Raw genomic sequence first — 21718 nt, 5'->3', positions numbered from 1 at the left:
GCTTAACCTTGTCCATCTGGGTCCCGCTCTCGTGTCCCGTCTCCACTGCGCTCAAGCCCGTCACGGTAGTCCTGGCTTCCGACTGGTTCCAGTCTGACTACAGAGACAGGCTCGACATCGCGTGGGAGACGATCGCTCTCGGAGGGGACATCATCCTGGTCGTCGTCAACCACAGACTCGGTGTCCTCGGGTTTCTGGACGGCAGTTGCTCTGGCGCGTCTGCAGCCGCCGGCGCCGAAGGCGTCTTCCTCGCTCTGACTTGGATTAGCGAGCACATCAAGGCGTTCCAGGGTGACCCGGCCCTTATCGTGGGGTTCGGATTCATCTCCGGCTCGTACCTGGCGTCCATGGACCTCTTCGCCGAGGCGCAAGGCAGGAAGAGGCCGTTCGCCCGCCTCGTCCTGCACGGCGCCGTGCCGACGTCGCTGCTTGCGCGCACTGGACTGAGCTCACTGACCGAGATGGCGACGTCGCTAGAATGTGGGAGCGCAGCTTCTATCGTCGACTGTATCAGGCGGGCCAGTCTTAAAAGCATTTACGAAGCAACCGCGAGACAGCGGCGACTGCTGTTTGCCCCCAGATGCGATCGACCTCCCATCGGTGCATGCGACGGAATTTTCGCGAAACTCCCGAAAAATCTGACGGGCACCGACCTACTGTGTGGTTACAATAGCTTCGACGGACGCGAGTTCTTCGACCACACTTTCGTGCCAGCGTCCAGACAACCTGACGACCCGAAGATGTTGTTCAACCACCTTCTAGAGTACTTCTCGGGAAACCATTCGCGCCAGGAGGTGCCGCAGGAAGTGCAGCAATACCTGGACAGAAGCAACAAGACCACCATACACGGCTTCCGAGAACTGGTCTCAGACATGGTTTCGCGATGCCCCATGTTTGGACTGGCTCGCGAAGCATCTGCGAGGGGAGCCACCGTGCACGCTTACCACTCGCATGGTGCCCACAAGCTTCTGGAGCCCGCCGTGATGATGTCCGACCTCATCGCTTTTGTCAGAACAGGGTGAGCTTGTTCACTGCAAATGCGGAACCAATAAGAAGAAAGCAGGATGACCTTGAGACTCAGCCTCATGGTCGAACAGAGTTTCGCGTTTCAGCAACTACTGGTCGCCTTTGTCTATACCTGTAACTGAAGTTAAGTTAACGTATTAATCTAGTAGCTTGAGCCGCTCTTATAACAAGGTTAGATGCGCCGAAGGTATAGACTGGTCTCTGTGCGTTTGTTTGTTAATATACACTAAGGGCCCTCGCAGGTATCATACCAAACTGATAACAACAAGCACATGAGTAATATTGCACTTCACTTATTCCTATAGATGAAAGTAATTACTGGTGTGTACTTTTGTGTTATCCCTAGGTGTACTTTTGAGGAGCATGATAACGACATTAGTTGTGATTATTTCACTGCGGTCGCGCTGTTTCCTCCGCATTCGACGTGACCATCAATAAGCTGAAAGGTCCCCGAGAATCAGTGCAAGACCATCCTAGGAAATGTTGGAATCAGCCTTACCAACACCAAACGCTTCGTTCTCGTACCAGCAAATTTGAGACCGGTGGGGTGCCCCAAATCTGTCCTTCCTCACCGTCTGCTATATGCCCTACATTCCGGGGAAACTCGACCATCCCAACCGCACATACTGCGGGCACTGCTCTGATCAAAATAATGCATTTCAATGTTTCCCGCAATTACAAAGCATATTTGTCCAGTCTCTGTCCCAAACCAGCCTTTCAACAAGACAACGTTAAAGGCCCCGTAACGCAGGAAATCCGGCGTCGGCGTTGACGTCGTAGTGAACGAAAAATCATGGGCATGCATCTGACAGGTGGCCTTCGGTGAGCAAGCTAGGAGGCAGGCGGGCCACTTAATTAGGCCGCGTGACCTTACGGGTTCATCACAACCTGCCCTCCAGATAGAGCAAACTGCCCAGCTTGGCAGGTGGCAGTTAAATTCATGATTGTCACTCGGGAGGAGCAACCCGGGTCGTCGCACAAGGTCCACCTCTGGTCCGTGCACCTGCCATTGCAGGGCAGGCAGTGGTGCATCGCTTAACCGCTGTACCAGGAGGGGTATGAGGACACCCAGGGATCTACCAATGTAGAGTATAGAACGACCTGCTGCATATATGGTAATTAACCCATTACGCTATCGCGTCGTACCATTAAGGCGTAGCTTAAGTGTCTTCTCCCATTTTTGTGGCCGATATGACTTGCCCACTCTTCTCTGCACATACCATGATGGCCTGGTCGAGCAGGTTCTAGCCGTCCTGAATTCCTAACATCGGGTCCGGTGTTGGATTAGTCCTGTTCTCTAGCTCTTGAGGAAGAAATCTGAACCTTGAACGATGTTTAGGAACCGTGATACACACGCAGGGATGCAACAACACATATTTAGCGCTTTTTACATTCGACAATGAGGTTTTAACAGTCAGTTCCCGCTGCTTGTGACGACGCAGCGAAAAACCACGTACTAAGTGTAATTTGTAATAGTGCCCTTTTTTAAATTTTAAAGTTTAACTTCACACAGTTAATCATCACAGGGCCCTCTGGCTTTCCCAGTCCGTTTCTCAGTATAATCGGATGCAGCTTGAGACCTTTTTGGGATGGCGTTGCGCACACGAACAAACGTACACAGGAAGAGGCAGAAGACAGAAAGAGCGCAAACTATCAACTAGATTTATTGCTTTCGACACAGAATATATATGCAGCATACACACGTGCAAAACAGAATAGGGAGAGGGAAAAAAAGGAATGGGGGGTAGCAAGCCAAGCCTGCATAGGTCAGCGAAAGCTACGGATAAAATTATTATTGTATTAGCGATACCTCGGTCACCTTATATGATAGGGAAAGGAATTTTATCCGTAGCTTTCGCTGACGTATGCAGGCTTGGCTTGCTACCCCCTTCCCCCATTCCTTTTTTTCCCTCTCCCTATTCTGTTTTGCACGTGTGTATGCTGCATATATATTCTGTGTCGAAAGCAATAAATCTAGTTGATAGTTTGCGCTCTTTCTGTCTTCTGCCTCTTCCTGTGTACGTTTGTTCGTGTGCGCAACGCCATCCCAAGAAAGCTATGCACCAACTCGGCCAGCAAGAAGCTTAAGAACACAGTGGCTTTTGCCCGCCAAATGACCCCCTTGCAGCCAATGTCGTCGACCGACTCTCATGGCCGTGCTAGTGTGACAAAGTAGGGAGTGGTAGATTAAAGGAGATAATTCCCCCAGACCCCTCTCTCCATTGTGGCGCCGCTTCCTGCATTGTCACGCTGGCATGGTCACGAGAATCGGCCGACGCCACTGGCTGGAGGGGGGTCCCTTGACGGGGAAAAGCCGCCGCGCTCTTGAGTTGTATCCCACTGTAGCTTGAATTCCCCCGCGACGCCATGCGAGCTTTCCAGCTTGACACAGCAGATGAGCGTCTCCTCCAATTGCCCCTCCACACCTATGTGCTCTCCCTGGGTCGGTATGCAAATCCCCTTGGTACAGGCAGCATTGCCTTTTAGTCACCCCTGGCTTTGCCGGGACACCCCGCCTGACCTAATGCAAATGAGGCATTAAGATTGTAAATGCGAAAACGTTAGATGGCTCATCGACACGAAAACTCGGCGTCGCCCAAAAAGTGGTGGGATAAAAAACTCGTGATTGGCAGAAACAGTATGACGTCATCAAAGGTGGGAAAACACGAAATGTTAACCGTGCAGTGGTAGCACCAGTACTTAACTACACAAATTGCAAATGAATAGACAGAATTGGATTAGAATAGCAGTGCTATCGCATTACTCGTGCGTTAGTTCCTTAATTTGCCTCCGGTAATTTCTGACGTTACTATGGGCTAGTGGTACGATGAAGATCAGTTTTTGAGCACAAGTGTTTACTCAAAACACAGCTGCTGCTGCTGCTTGTGCTTACAGTATTTCTGTGGTCCATCGCAGGGACGTGAACTGGCGGAAGTTTTCGGAGAAGAACAGCATTCTTCTGGCGAATGGTTCCTCGAAACGCATGCTGAGATGGGACGACAAAGACTGCGAGCTCCCGACTCGGCTCTCCCGAACCGTGTTTCGTTAGTGGCGATGCCGCGCACTGGAGAAGAGCACCCATCCTGGCTTACGCTGTTCCTCGGAGCCGTTTTCGAATGACGGAACTCGCTGCCGGCTATATGAACACTTGGCCGGTGAAATTTGCGCGCTTCCTCCTCATCCTAAGCGGCCTCTTTACTGATCCGCTATGCTCAGTTTTGTTCGCAGTTTCTAGTTCTATACGGACAAACGCAATAACCTTAGAAATGTCTAGCATCTTTAGTTGACACGCCACTAGCGCTTTTCATTAGCACGAAGAATCCTGTATATACCTATTAGTGCGGCCGAGATTGCTTTGAATTTTGCTGTATGTGCTTTTTCTTTAACTCGTAATATGTCATTTGTGCTTCATGTACCGCAGATTTTTATTACTTTTTGAACAACTGTTTCATAATACGGTATCGAGACCTTCCGCTTGGCTTATTAAGTTATGAAGCGCAAAGCAATCACCTTGTTCGGCGTAGAAGTGAAACTTATGTGCTGGTCATATGGAAATATCGAATCACATCTATATTTGTGCAGTGCTCATGTGGTTTTTATGTTCTTGAGCACCGCTTGCTCTCCAGGAAGTTCGGGAAAAAGTTTCTGCACCGACTCACCGTTTGTGGGAAGCGTCATCTAGAAACTGCTTCAGTGGTGTCATTGGTGACGACGGACTGAACTTCTCACCTTGTCAACCTGCGAACGCGCCTTTCGTATACTGTCTTTCAGCCACACTGAGGGAATCTGCTTCGGGCGGCTTAAAAACCTGAAGAAGCGCTGACTCCTCGCCCGTGCCTCAAAGCGTCGTCTGTTTCGTGCCAGCCTTTGTGACTAGTGGCTCCGCCTTGATATCTAAATTGGTGTTACATGTCTTCAGAGTGGTTATGCTAACATTCTGCTCTAGTGACAAGTTGCATTATCAGCCTCTTGCACAATGCACAGTCTAAATTAGACACCGTTTGTGTTAAAAAATAAAAGATCATACGTGTTGCATGGAGCCCAACACGTGGGTGAAGGTGAACTAAAGGGAATGTTATCTTAGTTCATAATGTCATGTTCACAGTGCACTCCGAGTGACACTGGCCGACATCCGACCGTATGCAGTGGCTTCTGGTCGGCAGCCGACGTGTTTGCAGAACAAGCTTGGCAAGTGAGCGGGCAGTGATCACACGAAAGGCATCTTGGCTCAAGGCTGGACACAGAGGACGGACCAACCTTAACCTCAGACATAAACCCTGCAAAAAGCTTGGCATGTGAAATGAGTTTACATTTAAAGACGCCGTACATTTAACACGGCGCCTAAACATGTGCGCTTTGATATAAATGCAGTTAGCTAAACTTCGGACAGGCGGCGTAGAACGGTGGCTATAAAAAATATGCACAAAACCAAAGTAATGTGGAACAGTTTCGGGATGGGACAGCAGTTAACAATTGGTAGCGAGGCGCTGTAAGCGGTAAGGGAATGCTCCTACTTAGCGCAGGTAGTGATTGGTTTGGTTTTATGGGGTTTAACGTCCCAAAGCGACTAAGGCTATGAGAGACGCCGTAGTGGAGGGCTGCGGAAGTTTCGACCACCTGGTATTCTTTAACGTGCACTGATGTCGCACAGTACACGGGCCTCTAAATTTCTCCTTCAAAGAAATTCAACCGCCGCGGCCGGGATTGAACCCGCGTCTTTCGGGTCACCAGCCGAGCACCATAACCACTGAGCCACCGCGGCGGCCGCAGGTAGTGACTACAGATTCGGATCACGAGAGTGAATTTACTAAGAATGGAGTGGAGCGCATTTGGGAGGTTCTGTTCAATTATGAGTGGCAGTTCACCGATATACCTCGAGAGGAAAATGTATAACAGCTGTGCCTTAACGGTGCACACCTACGGGGTAGGAACGTGGAGGCTAACAAAGAGGGTTCAGCTTAAGTTAAGCACAACGCAGCGAGCTATGGAAAGAAAAATGATAGGTGTAACGTTAAGAGATCGGAAGCGGGCGGAGTGGGTGAGGGAACAAACGCGGGTTAATGACATCCTAGTCGAAATAAAGAGGAACAAATGGGCTTGGGCAGGGCGTGTAATGCGAAGGAAAGACAACCGGTGTCCCTTGAGGGTAACGGAGTGGACTCCAAGAGAGGGCAAACGTAGCAGGGGGCGGAGGAGAGTAATCAGTTCGCGGGCATAGGGTGGCGCAGCAGGAAGAGGACAGGGTTAATTGGAGAGCCATAGGAGACGCCTTTGTCCTGCGGTGGGCGTAGCCAGGCTGATGATGATGATACTGAGTGATCTCTACCACAGCAAGCATACGCTGAAGACTGTTCAATAACGGAGGCTGAACAAAAAGAGTCTTTTTATAAGGGCTATTATCAAGCTCGTTTCCACAGCATTCGTAATAAATCAGCCTGGGAGCATGGTTAGAAAAAATGTTACTGTTTTGAACCCTAAAAGCGTCTGCGTAAAGAAGTATTCACGCGTATAAAGAAGTCGACGAAATGAACTAAACGGATTGCTTGGTTTTGCCGTGTACTGCGCAAGTTCGCATGCACGAAGGCAACCATGCTCCCTCCCGCGGTCTCTCGAGCGTTTTCGCCGGTGTGCGGCTTGCTTTCTGGAAATTCGACTGATCGTGGTGCAAGGTGACAATACTTTAAAAATTATCTCTTTTGGTTTCCTGAACAGAAAGTGACCTTGCGAAAGATATTGTCACAGACTAGGAAGATGAAGAGGCGGGCAGTGGCGTGTGCGAAGCTATAGCGTTAGGCGGACCATCGGCCGTTCGGTGGCTTCGGAAGATCGGCAGGCGACGTTGTCTGGTCGGCCAGTGATCGCTCTCTTGCGCAACCTCTTCAATAAAGGTGCTTATTCCTCCTCTTCCTCCTTCCTTGCTATTGAATCGTGTCATCGGCATCCGTCTTATCGTGCTTTATTCATCGGCTTGCGGTCAGGTGACAATAAGGATGCACATTTTGTTCTTAAGGGTAATAAGCGCATTAGTTTACACGGGGGCAGCAATGACACTCAATTTACCGCCGCTATGAGGTTGTTGTGCACTGAATTTGAGTTGTCACGCCGGCATGTCGATATCACGTCATGGGCGCAGAGTAGAAGATTCCTTACGACGGCGCCGGCCGCTCCTGTATAGCGCTAGACGATGCAGCGTTACGCACAGAAGCAGTACTCCACGAGGTCTGACCGGCGCACCAAAGTTGTATGAAGCTTGATCTTGAGGGCGACCTAGGCCAAACCATAAATAAATGAGTATATAAAATAAATATTGCCCCGTCTGGGATTCGAACCACGGTGGCGCTGCCGGGGCTCAGTCCCGCTACCTTCCATGGGCTCACAGCGTCTTCGTGTGAATGATCCATTGTGCGTAATTTGCACTGCGCCGTGATGAGGGCGGTGCTCCACTACCTTCTGCCGTTGCGAATAATGAACGGAGGCATATTTTGCGGGGCAGTAAGCCGCAGCTGGTTAAGGCGCGAAAATTGCTATTCGTATTCGTACTGCGTACCTTTCAAGCCGATTCCCTCCAGAGGCTTGGTTTGGTTTGGTTTATGGGGTTTAACGTCCCAAAGCGACCGAGGCTATGAGAGACGCCGTAGTGAAGGGCTCCGGAAATTTCTACCACCTGGGGTTCTTTAACTTGCACTGACATCGCACAGTACACGGGCCTCTATAATTTCTCCTCCAAAGAAATTCAACCGCCGCGGCCGGGGTCGAACCCGCGTCTTTCGGGTCAGCAGCCGAGCAGCATAGCCACTAAGCCACCGCGGCGGCATTACCTCGTGAGGTGGCATAGATAGCGCATAATGTACAGTTGGCCAAATGAAGGCAATTCTTTAAGCTTCTGCACCCGGCTCTTAGAGGGATATTATAGTAGCTCTTGTGAAACAGATATAAGCGAGAATTACACAGCGACAGCTTCGAGGCTCCTGTTCAAGTGAAAATGCGCCGTCTGGTGTTGGTGTATTGCGAAACTACGCATTGGTCGAAACGGTTTGACGTCACGTGGAGTGGCGGAATTAAAAACCTATTAAAACATCACATGAATAGTTATTACAAGGTCGCAACATGACTCAAACGTTGTGACGAGATGTACGTATATAAAGTACGTAAAATGCGCTGAAAAGAAAATTGGGGCAATTATTCAGACACGCTAGGACGTAGGCGCTTTTTTTCTTCATTGCATGAAAGCACAATAACACCAACACGCTTCTAGCCCAACTCAATCAGGCCGCATCCCGCGAGCCCGCCATGCATAGTCACGCCAGCATCCTACTATCACTGTCGTCACGGTAGCTCAGTGGTGATGGGGCTCGGCTGCTGGCCAAAAAGACCCGGGTTCGATCCTCTCCGCTTGCTTCGTGACGTCACGCTAGTTGCACGTCCTCCGCCGGCGGTTGCGAGGGTTCGCCGGCAGTTTTCAGCGCATTTTGCTTCCATTTATATTTTACTATTGAAGAGCCACTAATAGTGCGGTGGTCAAGTAGATCGGAAGTAAAATTGCATGTTGTGGCGCTGCAATCTGCTTTAGCATAAAATAACGTGCCGCACCGGCACAAAATTCTTGTGAACTTTCTTAGACGGTGTTAAGCTTGCAGACAACCTTTTCACCCGGAGAGGTGAGGGTGGATCAAAAGCTTTAATTTACTTTGAACTGGTAAAAAAAAAAACCGCAGGGTGGTTACGAGCTTGTAACGAGAAAGATCCAACGTAGGCTGGACTGCGGTCACGAAGTGATGGAAACGTGTTCCTGGATTGTTTTTCTGTATGTGATCGGTTGGTGGTTAGCGGTCGTTGCAAGCTGCAACAATAGTGGGTGCTAAAGACAATTAATGAAATCGGCATTGCTTGGCTGAATGTTTCCCGCCAGAAACACGGAAAATAGGGCCTGCAAATGGTAGTAAGATCTTGACGAGGTCGGATACAACCTCCGAAACGGTGGCGTTCAGATTGAAGGAGACATCCCATGGGCACCGCAGCGGCGGCCTAGTGGCTATAGCATTGGCCTCGTAATGCTGAACTGGCTGGCGCATTCTTTGCCGGTGGCTTTGCCGGTGGCTGTGCAGCGGTGGACTTACGGTCGCCGATGCCACCGAAAAAAACTTTGGAAAAAGCTAAGAATAGCTAACGCTGTGAAACTGCTAATTTTTACAGCGTTTCAGGATTTCAAGGTTCTTTATTTTGAGAGGAAGTCACAAGGTCGCTGTCGGGGGTATACGGGGAAAGTACGTTAGTCACATCTCGAGGTGAGAGTTAGTGTAATAGAACAGTACAGGAGATCAAACTCGTTGTCGTTGTTGTTATCCTTTGAAAAGATGTTACATACCCACACTGGGGGATCGGCCAAGAGTCGGGTGGTAAAGGTTGCTATTCACCTGTACATACTAAAGGGAAAAGAAAAGCACACGGGAGAGCAACACAGTCTACCACAAGGAGGGCAGAGAGTGATAAAAGCTATGAGTTTGGATTGGAGAAAGAGAGAGATAAAGAGAAAAAAAGCACATTAATTCGGAATATAACAAAGCATAGAAAAGAAAATACTGTAAGTTTAGCGAGGCAGTCGATGAGATTTCAGCAAGAAATTTTGAACGGCGTCACAAACAGACCTGTGGCTGAACCCAAGCGTGGTGGCACCAAATGATTGCAAGAGTGGGCTGCTCAAACTAAGGCCAAGATGCTGTAAAGGCAACTCCAGCAGTCTTCTTCTCAAAGAGGTGAAACGAGGACAATGGAGCCAGAAATAATCGATCGTTAAACTCTTTTTCTGCGACTCAAGGAAGACGAACAACTTGGCCTTGTTCACGTGCGAACCCCATGAAGAAGACAACGAAGAAGAAGGCGTTCGTCGAGTCGCCGGCGTCATGTCCAAGCGGGTACGAAGGAAGTCCAAGAAGGCCCTCAAGCGCCGGAAGGAGTCCCTCTCTAGGGACGAGCAGGCTTCAGCGTCCTCGCAGAGCAAGCCTGCTGCGGAGAAACCGCCCGCAGCTGCAGTCGCCAACGTTCCCAACTCGCCCACATCTCCGGACAGTCCGCACTCCTTGGAGAGCCCAGCGAAGGAGCGCTTCATGTCCACCACCACCACCAGGAGGGGATCCATGCGCGAGCTGGTCTCTACTTTGTCGCTCTACAGCATACACCACACCACCTGGCTGAGAAAGTGCATTCCGTAAGTTGGCCTCTGTTTCTTGGTCCTTGTGCCTCCCCATACGCAGCCACCCTGGACAGCGGCGCTCAACCAGTCTGAGACAGACGTGGCAGGACTCAGCTGGCTCTTGAAAATGAACACCAACTGCTGTCACGCTAAGATATAATCCAGTATGCGAGGGCAATGCATCAGCTCGGGCTTGCACCTGCTGTACCGGGTAGAGAGAGAGTGCATACCCGGGGCGCTTCCTACGGGAAGCATCAGTGGCCTCCTGGCGTGTAAGCCGCGGAGTGTGCCACTTCTCCTGTGAAAGAACGCGAGTCCGAGTCAGCCACGTAGCCAGATTTGTTTCAGAGCTAAAGCTCTACTCCTCCCGTACAAAGCTGAAGGTCATGTGGCTATGAAATTTGACCTTCAGTCCAGGAGGAGCGGAGGCTGGGCTCTGACTTCATGCCACGTGACACGCTACACCTGCGTATACGGATCCGACGGCACTCTCGCAACTGGCGGTAATCGCGGGACATGCCGTTATCTATATAAAAGTGTGTGGCGTGTGCTTACCTTAAAGGGGCTCTGAAACACCTTCAGGGGAGAGCACAGCAACTCGCTGAATCACTGCTCTGTGTTCTCAAGGAAATCTGAGCCAAGTTAATACACTTCTACACGCAGCAGAGGACTCACATCCAGGCGCTAAAGTTGGCGATCTCTTCCCGGCTCCTTTTTCATGCTCGCATCCTCTTCTGTCGCTCGCACCAGCCTATGCAAGCTGAGATATGAGTATTGGCTAAATTCTTTCAGACGTCAGGCAGCTACCGTGGCCGCGGCCAATAGGGTCAGGAAGTTCAGCTCCCAGAGGCGGAGCCGGCGGAGGAGCGCCGACCTTCCAACGCGCGAAATGTGACGAGAGGATAGGGAAAGGTGCGGCACAACAGCGTAGAATCACCGCGGGGGAGGCCGAATGGTATATGATGTTGAAGCAAGAGGTTGAAATGGTGCGAGCGGGGTGTCCAACCTCCAGGGACAGACCACGACGTTACAGTCAGGTTTCGGGCGAGCACTTGAAGGTGCCTTGCTGCGTCAGCTCTTCACAAACGCGTTCACAAACGCCTATTGCCATCTCATCGCAATGGCAGACTCCAGCGCGTGACCAGTGCGGTTGTGATGAAACGATCGGACATCTCCTCTGTGACTGCCCTCGTTTTGAGCGAGAGCTCGGTTTCCTAAATGCTACTCGTTACCGCTTGGACTCGCGTCCTTTAATAGAGTCCAACGTTCTGGGGCCTTGGACACAATATTCCTCACAAAGGAAAGCGGTGAAAGCGCTCCTGAGATTCTTAAGGGACTCGGGGTCGTATTCCCGTCTATAATCTTTAAGTTTTCAGTGCGCGCCCTCGGTCCCCGTGACATAGTGGTCGCTGGACACTTAGAAAACTGATTTCATTGCTGCTCTTTTTCCTTTTTTCACCTTTGTCCCCTACGCAAGTGTAGGGTAGCCAAGTGGGCATAGTCTGGTTAACCTGCCTGCCTTTCCGTCCTTTTCTCTCTCTCTCTATTACTGCCTATGTAGAGCCCCTTTAACGGAGCTTTTGCTCGTCTTAGTTTCATTTCATTTCATTTTCATTTTATTACCTTAAAGACCCACGAGGGGTATTACATAAGGGGTGGGTACATATATTTGGCGAGCAAGTGTTAACACAAAGAAACATGACTGGTAACATTATTAGCAAAGTTGGATGAGCACATGATGGCTGCGATGTCGTTGCGAGGTCGTTCCAGTCTGCTGCAGTACGTGAAAACAATGATGCGGCAAAGGTGATAGTACGGCCACGAGGCCTGGAAACTTGAAAAAGATGACGAGTGCGATGAGATATGCGGGCTGGAGGGACGATGTAGGGTGCGCGGCCTAGTGAACTATGGAAAAATGTATGGAACAAGCAAAGGCTGGCAATGCGGCGACGAAGCGATAAGGGCAATAAGTTGTATTCAGCTTTCAACGCTGATACACTGATGTTGTAAGAATACGATGAATGGATGAATCTGGCTGCTCTGTTTTGGACTGAATCGAGTGTATTTATAAGGTAAGCTTGGTGCGGGTCCCAAATGGATGAAACATATTCTAATTTTGGTCTGACAAGAGATTTGTATGCTAATAACTTTACATGTTTAGGGGCTTGGCGGAGATGACGTCTTATAAATCCAAGTGTTTTATTAGCAGATGAAATTATGTTCGTAACGTGTGTGCTCCAGGATAAGTCGCTACACAAGGTAATGCCTAAATACTTGTACGATAAAACCGGGTGTACAGGAACGTTAGCTATTACGTAAGAGAAATGAAGCGGGTTGCGGCGACGCGTGAAAGACAAGGTTTTAGATCTATGAGGGTTAAGTTCCATTAACCAATTAGCACACCATTCCTGAATGCAGTTAAGGTCGTCTTGAAGAGATTCTTGGTAAGAGGTGTTATTAACTTGGCGATAAATTACACAATCATCGAAGGACATCCGAATATTACTGCATACATTCGTTGGTAAATCGTTAATATAAATTAAAAACAGAAGCGGACCGAGGACAGACCCTTGCGGGACACCTGACGTTGCTGGAGTAGGACAAGAGTTGTGGCTGTTGACGCTCACGGTGACGCTCACAGTGCGTCACCGTTCAGCCTGGTTGAACCACAGCTAATTTTTTGGTAGTAACGGGGTGGCGGAGGAGTGGAGGTTCAACAAAAGCGCTGCTTTCTTTTTTGGGGGGGAGGGGGGGGGTAATATGGAGGTGGGGTTTTCGGGCTGTCTATTGTATACGTGTCTTGTCCGAGTCCCTTCAAGAACTCTGAGTGCATACCAGTGCGGGGCTACTATAGAGTAATGCTCTTAAGCCCCTAGTGGTCGCCATTGGCGACCATGCAGCACGGCGAAAGGCTACGACGCCTGTACGGCTTATCCTCCCTCCCTCCTCTATCCTGCACTGCTGAAGCTAGGTGTTCTACACCAAAATGGTGCTCATGACGTCACGTGAATACCTAAACACCGGGCTGCCGGCCAGAACATGCACCAGTCAGTATTCCAAGCTGCATGCCATCTTGTGCTGCACACAATCAGACATCTCTTAGGGTCCTCTAGGTGGCGGTTAGATGCTTCCCAAAGGTCTAGAGGCGGCGACACGGACGCAATGAAGATACATCGAAACGCATAGCTATCACTTACGGTTTGGTGACGTCACCTCCGGTACCGGGAATTGTGAATGACGACGCACTTTTTTTTCAATGACTCTTCTAATGCTACCTTGTTAAAAACTGATTGCTACCGGGCAGTTGATCCCCGCAGTTCCCGCAATATTGATAGCACCAGACAACCTCTGCTACGGCAGTTGTCGCCAGCGTGTTCCGCGACGAAGTCCCACGATGATTGCCTGACTAGTGAGCATAAGGTCAAGGCCGATATCGCTCATGTCGGTGGACCAGCCGTCTCAGCCTTTCGGCGTGGAGCAGAGCTGGGAGTGGGTAAATATATTCTTTTTCGCATACTCTCAAAGGCTGGCGCCCACCATAACGGGACTCTCTGGGCGGCGCATCCCGCAGCGTCCTCGCCGTCCTCGGAGTACTTCTGGTGGCCGTGTCGGCGGTGGCCGTCTGGATGGTGTTTCGGCGGCGCCTGGCGGGGCCCAGCGTCACGACGCCCGACGCTAGCCGCGAGTGCGAGGCCGCGCATGGCGACCCCCAGGTGCGCCTCGAGGCCCTGGGCGCCACTGTGCACGGCAGCGTGGACGGCAGGCTGCGCAAGTTCTTCGGCATCCCGTACGGCGCCAACGTGAGCGGAGCGCAGCGCTTCCAGCCTGCGCAGCCCGTGACCGGCATCGGCGAAGGCGGCGTCTTCTACGCCTACCGCCACGGACCGCGCTGCCCGCAGGTGGGCCCTCCTTTTTCGCCTTAAGACGCTGTGGTTTCTTTTTAAGACGGAAGCCTTTAATGGCTCATACTGTCGTCCGTCAACAGAGGGTGTCACACCTTTGGCAGCGTTTAACTCGTATTAAATCGGGAACTAAAAAAGGTAGGAGAAAACGAATGGTTGCTTCAGATAGAGGAGGAAAAAATGAACCTAGAAGCGATCATTGACGGTTGTAGATTGATTAGTTAATGAATTATAGGCAAAAATGTCGAAATTACGTCGAAATAGCGTGGACATCGGTATAGCCGCGGGAACAGTGTGACGTAACATCCGCCGGAAGTCGTCACGGCATAGTGAAAATTGTCACAGAATAGCCGGAAAAACATCGGATTTGTGTCGAAATAGATGGAAAAGTCTGTAATTAAGCGTAATTGACACTTAGGATCCCCGAAAGATGTATAATATGGTTATCGATATAGCTACGGGAACGGTGTGACTTCACATCCACCGGAAGTCGTCACGGCATAGCGTCCTCGGATTTCGCCTCTCAACACTTTAGTTGCCAAAGTCTCCTGGCAATTTTTTTGCCCGCAAACAGGCTTCTGGAAACGTAGCATGAGAAGACCAGGACGTCGAGCCTTTGTCAGAAATATACATCCCAAGGAGTGTGCTTGTAGGCTGTGTTGTGAGGGTCAGGTAGCGCCCGTAAAAGCCTTAGGGGCAAAGGCCAGAACGCTCCTTAGCTTGTGCGCTTTCCTCACCTGAAATGAGTCCTCCATGCTTCCTCAGCTCAAGCAGTTACTCGAGCAGTTACAGCAGATGCTGTAACTGCTCTGCTGAAATAAACCTTTTCAATCTTTTCAAAAAAAAGGAGCGTTGAAGGGAGTCATATAATTTTCCAACCGCCCTTAGCAACTCCTTGGGTAAGAAGGCACCGAGAGTTACAAAGAGCTCCTTTCACGCGTCTGCTGTAATATTGGAAATATATTTGTCTATATTCGACGAAAAAAAAACCAAGCACACATCTATAACCTTCGTACTTCTTTTTTTTTTAGTTAGGTGGGCCTGAGAGCGCTCGTTTTGCATTTTAGCTGGTCTGGGTGGCTTGGCACGAAAACATAGTCTATCTGGCAACGTCACCGTTGTTTCCAGTGCAGCAGCAACGAATGTTCACTTTGCCACTACTGCGAAAGCGCACAGCGAGTGGTTGTGCACTGAAACATGCGCACAGGTCAGAATGTGAGGTAAGGAAGCATGAATGTAGCGTTGTGCATACCTCAGCAAAAGGACGCTCCAAAAGGAGTCCTTACTAAAGGCTCCTATTAAGGCGTGTTTAAAATGTGACCGAAGTAAGGCGAGCGGCTAATAAGGCATCGTCGCTGAGGTAAGGAGCGTTCTAAAATTTGGCCCTTAATCTTCTGCGGGGGTCTGCGGGGTTTCGCCAGTACACGATTCGCAAAAACGAAGAGAGGACCATTTCAGTCGAAGAAATAGGCGTGACATTTACTTTTCAACTGTACTGCATAAGGTGTGTCAGTAAATACAAATTCTCCGGATTACTGCAGTCTTGCACGAAGTTTTGCGATAATTACAGCACTACGACAGTTAGGCCTGTGCTCGAAATGCGAACCGCGTCTTTGCTGTGCGCCGCAGCCATTTCAAAGCGTCCGGAGCTACACTTACGAGTCGCCTAGATGTGCTCCAACGAACGCATGCAGTCAGTATAGCCAAGAGTTATACTCTGTACTCGCAGGGCAACCTGACCGAACGGAAGCTAACCGAGGAGTGCTTAACCCTGTTCATCTGGGTCCCGCTCTCGTGTCCCGTCTCCACTGCGCTCAAGCCCGTCATGGTAGTCCTGGCTTCCGACTGGTTCAAGTTTGACTTCAGAGGCACGCTCGACATCGCGTGGGAGACGATCGCTCTCGGAGGGGACATCATCGTGGTCGTCGTCAACCACAGACTCGGTGTCCTCGGGTTTCTGGACGGCAGTTGCTCTGGCGCGTCTGCAGCCGCCGGCGCCGAAGGCGTCTTCCTCGCTCTGACCTGGATTAGCGAGCACATCAAGGCGTTCCAGGGTGACCCGGCACTTATCGTGGGGTTCGGATTCATCTCCGGCTCGTACCTGGCGTCCATGGACCTCTTCGCCGAGGCGCAAGGCAGGAAGAGATCGTTCGCACGCCTCGTCCTGCACGGCGCCGTGCCGACGTCGCTGCTTCCGCGCACTGGACTGAGCTCACTGGACGAGATGGCGACGTCGCTGGAATGCGGCAGCGCAGCTTCTCTCGTCGACTGTCTCAGGCGGGCCAGTCTTAAAAGCATTTTCGAAGCAACCGCGCGACAGCCGCGACTACTGTTTGCCCCCAGATGCGATAGACCTCCCATCGGTGCATGCGACGGAATTTTCGCGAAACTACCGAAAAATCTGACGGGCACCGACCTACTGTGTGGTTACAATAGCTTCGATGGACGCGAGTTCTTCGACCACACTTTCGTGCGATTGTCCAGACAACCTGACGACCCGAAGATGCTGTTCGACCACCTTCTACAGTACTTCTCGGGAATCCATTCGCGCCAGGAGGTGCCGCAGGAAGTGCAGCAATACCTGGACAGAAGCAACAAGACCAGCATACACGGCTTCCGAGAACTGGCCTCAGACATGGTTTTGCGATGCCCCATGTTTGAACTGGCTCGCGAAGCATGTGCGAGGGGAGCCACCGTGCACGCATACCACTCGCACGGTGGCCACAAGCTTCTGGAGCCCGCCGTGATATGTCCGAACTCACCTCTTTTGTGAGAACAGGGTGAGCTTGTTCACTGCAAATGCGGAACCAATAAGAAGAAAGCAGGAGGACCTTGAGACTCAGCCTCATGGTCGAACAGAGAGTTTCGCGTTTCAGCAACTACTACTGGCCTTTGTCTTTACCTGTAACTGAAGTTAAGTTAACGTATTAAACGAGTAGCTTGAGCCACTCTTATAACAAGGTTAGATGCGCCGAAGGGATAGACTGGTCTCTGTGCGTTTGCGTGTTTATATACACTGAGGGTCCTCGCAGGCATTACAGAAGGGGTGAAGTCAATCGTACCAAACTGATAACAACAAGTACATGAGTAATCTCGCACTTCACTTATCCCTATAGATGAAAGTACTTTACTCACAACCCTGCTAATGTGACCAAGCAGGGAGTGGTAGATAAGGGATAATTCCTTACCTCTATGGTAGGGATAGACCCTAGACCCTTCTCTCTATTGTGGAGCCGCTTCCTGCATTGTCACACTGGCAGGGTCATTAGAATCGGTCGTGCCATTGGCTTGAACGGGATCTTTGACGGAAAAAGCCGCTGCGCTCTTGAGTTGTATTCGACTATAGCTTCAATTCACCCGTGACGCCATGCGAGCTTTCCAGCCTGACACAGCAGATGAGCGTCGGTTCCAATTGCCCTTCCACACCTATGTGCCCTTCCTGTGTCGTGATGCAAGTCTCGTTGTCATGGGCAGAATTGCATTTTAGGCACCCCTGGCATTGCCGTTCCAATTGCCCTTCCACACCTATGTGCCCTTCCTGTGTCGGGATGCAAGTCTCATTGTCATAGGCAGCATTGCCTTTTAGGCACCCCTGGCATTGCCGTTCCAATTACCCTTTCACACCTATGTTCCCTTCCTGTGTCGGGGTGCAAGTCTCGTTTTCATGGGCAGAATTGCATTTTAGGCACCCCTGGCATTGCCGTTCCAATTGCCCTTCCACACCTATGTGCCCTTCCTGTGTCGGGATGCAAGGCTCGTTGTCATGGGCAGAATTGCATTCTAGGCACCCCTGGCATTGCCATTCCAATTGCTGCTCCACACCTATGTGCCCTTCCTGTGTCGGGATGCGATTCTCGTTGTCATGGACAGAATTGCATTTTAGGCACCCTTGGCATTGCCGTTCCAATTGCTGTTCCACACCTATGTGCCCTTCCTGTGTCGGGATGCAAGTCACGTTGTCATGGGCAGAATTGCATTTTAGGCCCCCCTGGCATTGCCGTTCCGACTGCCGTTCCACACCCTTCCTGTGTCGGGATGCAAGTCTCGTTGTCATGGGCAGCGTTGCCTTTTAGGCACCCCTGGCATTGCCGTTCCAATTGTCCTTCCACACCTATGTGCCCTTCCTTTGTCGGGAAGCAAGTCTCGTTGCCATGGGCAGAATTGCATTTTAGGCACCCCTCGCATTGCCGTTCCAATTGCTGTTCCACACCTATGTGCCCTTCCTGTGTCGGGATGCAAGTCACGTTGTCATGGGCAGAATTGCATTTTAGGCCCCCCTGGCATTGCCGTTCCAATTGCTGTTCCACACCTATATGCCCTTCCTGTGTCGGGATGCAAGTCTCGTTGTCATGGGCAGCATTGCCTTTTAGGCACCCCTGGCATTGCCGTTCCATTGCCCTTCCACACCTATGTGCCCTTCCTGTGTCGGGATGCAAGTCTCGTTGGTATGGGCAGAATTGCATTCTAGGCACCCCTGGCATTGCCGTTCCAATTGCTGCTCCACACCTATGTGCCCTTCCTGTGTCGGGATGCAAGTCTCATTGTCATAGGCAGCATTGCATTTTAGGCACCCGTGGCATTGCGTTCCAATTGCCCTTCCACACCTATGTTCCCTTCGTCTGTCGGGATGCAAGTCTCGTTGTCATGGGCAGCATTGCCTTTTAGGCACCCCTGGCATTGCCGTTCCAATTGCCCTTCCTGTGTCGGGATGCAAGTCTCGTTGTCATGGGCAGCATTGCCTTTTAGGCACCCCTGGCATTGCCGGGACACCCCACGTGACCTAATGCAAGTGAGGCATTGTGATTATAAATGCGAAAACGTTTCGGCGTCGCCAAAACAGCGGTGGGCTACAATACTCGCGATTGGCAAAAACAGTATGACGTCATCAAAGGTGCGAAAATACGAATTGTTAACCACGCAGTGGTAGTACCAGTACTTACAGCTACACAAATTGCAAATAATAGACAGAATTGGATTAGACTAGCAATGCTTTCGCCTTACTCGTGCGCTGGTTCCTTCAGTGCCTCCGGTAATTTCTGACGCTACTATGAGCTAGTGTTACGATTAAGGTCAGCTTTTGAGCACAAGTGTTTACTCAAAACACAGCTGCTGCTGCTTGTGCTTAGAGTATTTCTGTGCTCCATCGCAGGGACGTGAACTGGCGGAAGTTTTCGGAGCAGAACAGCATTCTTCTGGCGAATGGTCCCTCGAAACGCATGCTGAGATGGGACGGCAAAGACTGAGATCCCGACTCGGCTGTCCCGAACCGTGTTTCGTTAGTGGCGACGCCGCGCACCCAGAAGAAGAGCACCCATCCTGGCTTATGCTGTTTTTCAGAGCCACTTTCAAATGTCGTGACTCGCTGCTGGCTATATGGAACACTTGACCGACGAAATTTGTGCGCTTCCGCCTCATATTAAGCGGCCTCTTTACTGATATGTTATGCCCACTTTTCTTCGCAGTTCGTTGTTTTATACAGACAAACGTAATTACCTTAGAAATATCTAGCATCTTTAGTTGGTAGGGTTACCAGCGTTTGTCATTAGCATGAAAAATCCTGTATATATGAGGGCGGTCGAGATTGCTTTGATTTTTGCTCTATGTGCTTTCTCTTTAACTCGTAATACGTCATTTGTGCTTCGTGTAGCGCAGATTTGTAATACTTTTTAAACATCTGTTCTGCCTTGTTCTGCGTAGGAGTGAAACCTATGTGCTAGTCATGCGGTAATATCGAATCAAATTTCTCTTTAACTCGTAATGTGTCATTTGTGCTTCGTGTAGCGCAGATTTGTAATACTTTTTAAACATCTGTTCTGCCTTGTTCTGCGTAGAAGTGAAACTTATGTGCTAGTCATGTGGAAATATCGAATCAAATCTATATTTGTGCAGTGCTTATGTGGTTCATATGTTCTTGAGCACCGCTTGCTCTCGCAGAAGTTCAGAAAACAAAGTTTCTGCACTGGCTTAACATGTTTGGGAAGCCTTTTCTAAAAACTGCTTCAGTGGTGTCATTGGTGACGACGGACTGAACTTTTCACCTTGTCGAACTGCGCCGTTCGTACCATCCTGCGGTCACACTCAGCGAATCTGCTTCGGGCGACTTCAAATCTGAAGAAGCGCTGACTCCTCGTCCGTGCCACAAAGCGCAAACACTGTCCTCTATTTCGTGCCAGCCTTTTTGACTTCTGGCTCTGCCTTGATATTTTAATTGGTGTTAGAGGTCTTCAGAGAGGTTATGCTAGGCATGCTGCTCTTGTGAAAAGTTGCGTTGACAGCCTCTTGAACAATGCACAGTCTAAAGTAGACACCGTTTCAATTAAAAAATGATTATACGTGTTGCATGGCACCCAATACGTGGGTAAAGGTGCACTCAATGGAATATTGTCGCAATTCATAATGTTATGTTCAGAGTGCACGCCGAGTGACGCTGGCCGACTGCCGACCGACTTCAGTGGCTTCTGGTCGGCAGCCGACGTGTTTGCAGAACAAGCTTGGCAAGTGAGCGGGCCATAATCGCATGAAAGGCTTCTTGGCTCAAGGCTGGCTACAGAGGACGGACAAACCTTAACCTCAGACGTAAACTATAACCGTCCTGCAAAAAGCTTGGCATGTGAAATGAGTTTACATTCACAGCCGCGCTACATTTAATGTGGCACCTAAGCGTGTGTGCTTTGATTTAAATCCAGTTTGCTAAAATTTGATCAATGACTCAGACAGGCGGAGCAGAACGGTAGATATAAAAATTGTGCGCAAAACCAAAGCAATGTGCAACACTCTGGGGAGGGCACAGCAGTTTACAGTTGGTAGCGAAGCACTGTAAGCGGTAAGGGAATACGCCTACTTAGGGCAGGTAGTGACTACAGATTCGAATAACGAGAGTGAAATAACTTTAAGAATGGGATGGAGCGCATATGGCAGGTTCTCTCAGATCATGAGGCAGTTTACCGATATACCTAAAGAGGAAAATTTATAACACCTGTATCTTAACGGTGTGGGGTAGGAACGTGGAGGCCAACGAAAAGGGTTCATCGTTTACTGAGGATAACTCACAGAGCTATGGAAACGAAAATGATAGGTGTAACGTTAAGAGACGTGAAGAGGGCAGAGTCGATCAGGGAACAAACTCGGGTTAATGACATCTTAGTCAAAATCAAGAGGAAGAAATAGGCTTGGGCAGGGCTTGTAATGCGAAGACAAGATGACCACCTGTCCTTAAGGGTAGCGGAGTGGATTTCAAGAGAAGGCAAACGTAGCAGGGGACGACAGCAGAGAGTTAGGTGGGCGGATGGGATGAAAAAGATCGCTGATATTTTGTGGCGCAGCTAGTATAGGACCGGGTCAATTGGAAAGACATGGAAGAGGCCTTTGTCCTGCGGTGGGCGTAGCCAGGCTGATGACGATGATACTGACTGATCTTTACCACAGCAAGCATACGCTGAAGATTGTTTAATAACAGAGGCTGAACAAAAACAGTCTTCTTATTAGGGCTATTATCAAGCTCGTTTCCACAGTATTCGTAATAAATGCAGCCTGGCAGTATGGTTCGAAAAAATGTTACTGTTTTCAACCCCAAAAGTGTCTGCATAACGAAATACACTGT

The 21718-nt window shown here is 50.0% G+C and overlaps 1 pseudogene across 1 annotated transcript; it reads left to right on the top strand.

Moving 5' to 3' along the window:
• Positions 1–435: 435 nt before the first annotated feature.
• Positions 436–19535, top strand: LOC149369578 (acetylcholinesterase-1-like; annotated as a pseudogene). The gene is made up of 4 exons (XR_016285410.1): positions 436–1018; positions 13788–14115; positions 15848–16898; positions 19268–19535. The product of XR_016285410.1 is annotated as an acetylcholinesterase-1-like (transcript).
• The last annotated feature ends 2183 nt before the right edge of the window (positions 19536–21718 follow it).

This window comes from Amblyomma mixtum, chromosome 1 (assembly GCF_055824585.1).
Source record: "Amblyomma mixtum isolate Tamu chromosome 1, ASM5582458v1, whole genome shotgun sequence".
NCBI classification, from domain to species: domain Eukaryota; kingdom Metazoa; phylum Arthropoda; class Arachnida; order Ixodida; family Ixodidae; genus Amblyomma; species Amblyomma mixtum.
Note: the sequence above shows the minus strand (reverse complement) of the source record. Positions and strands in the feature narration are given on the sequence as shown.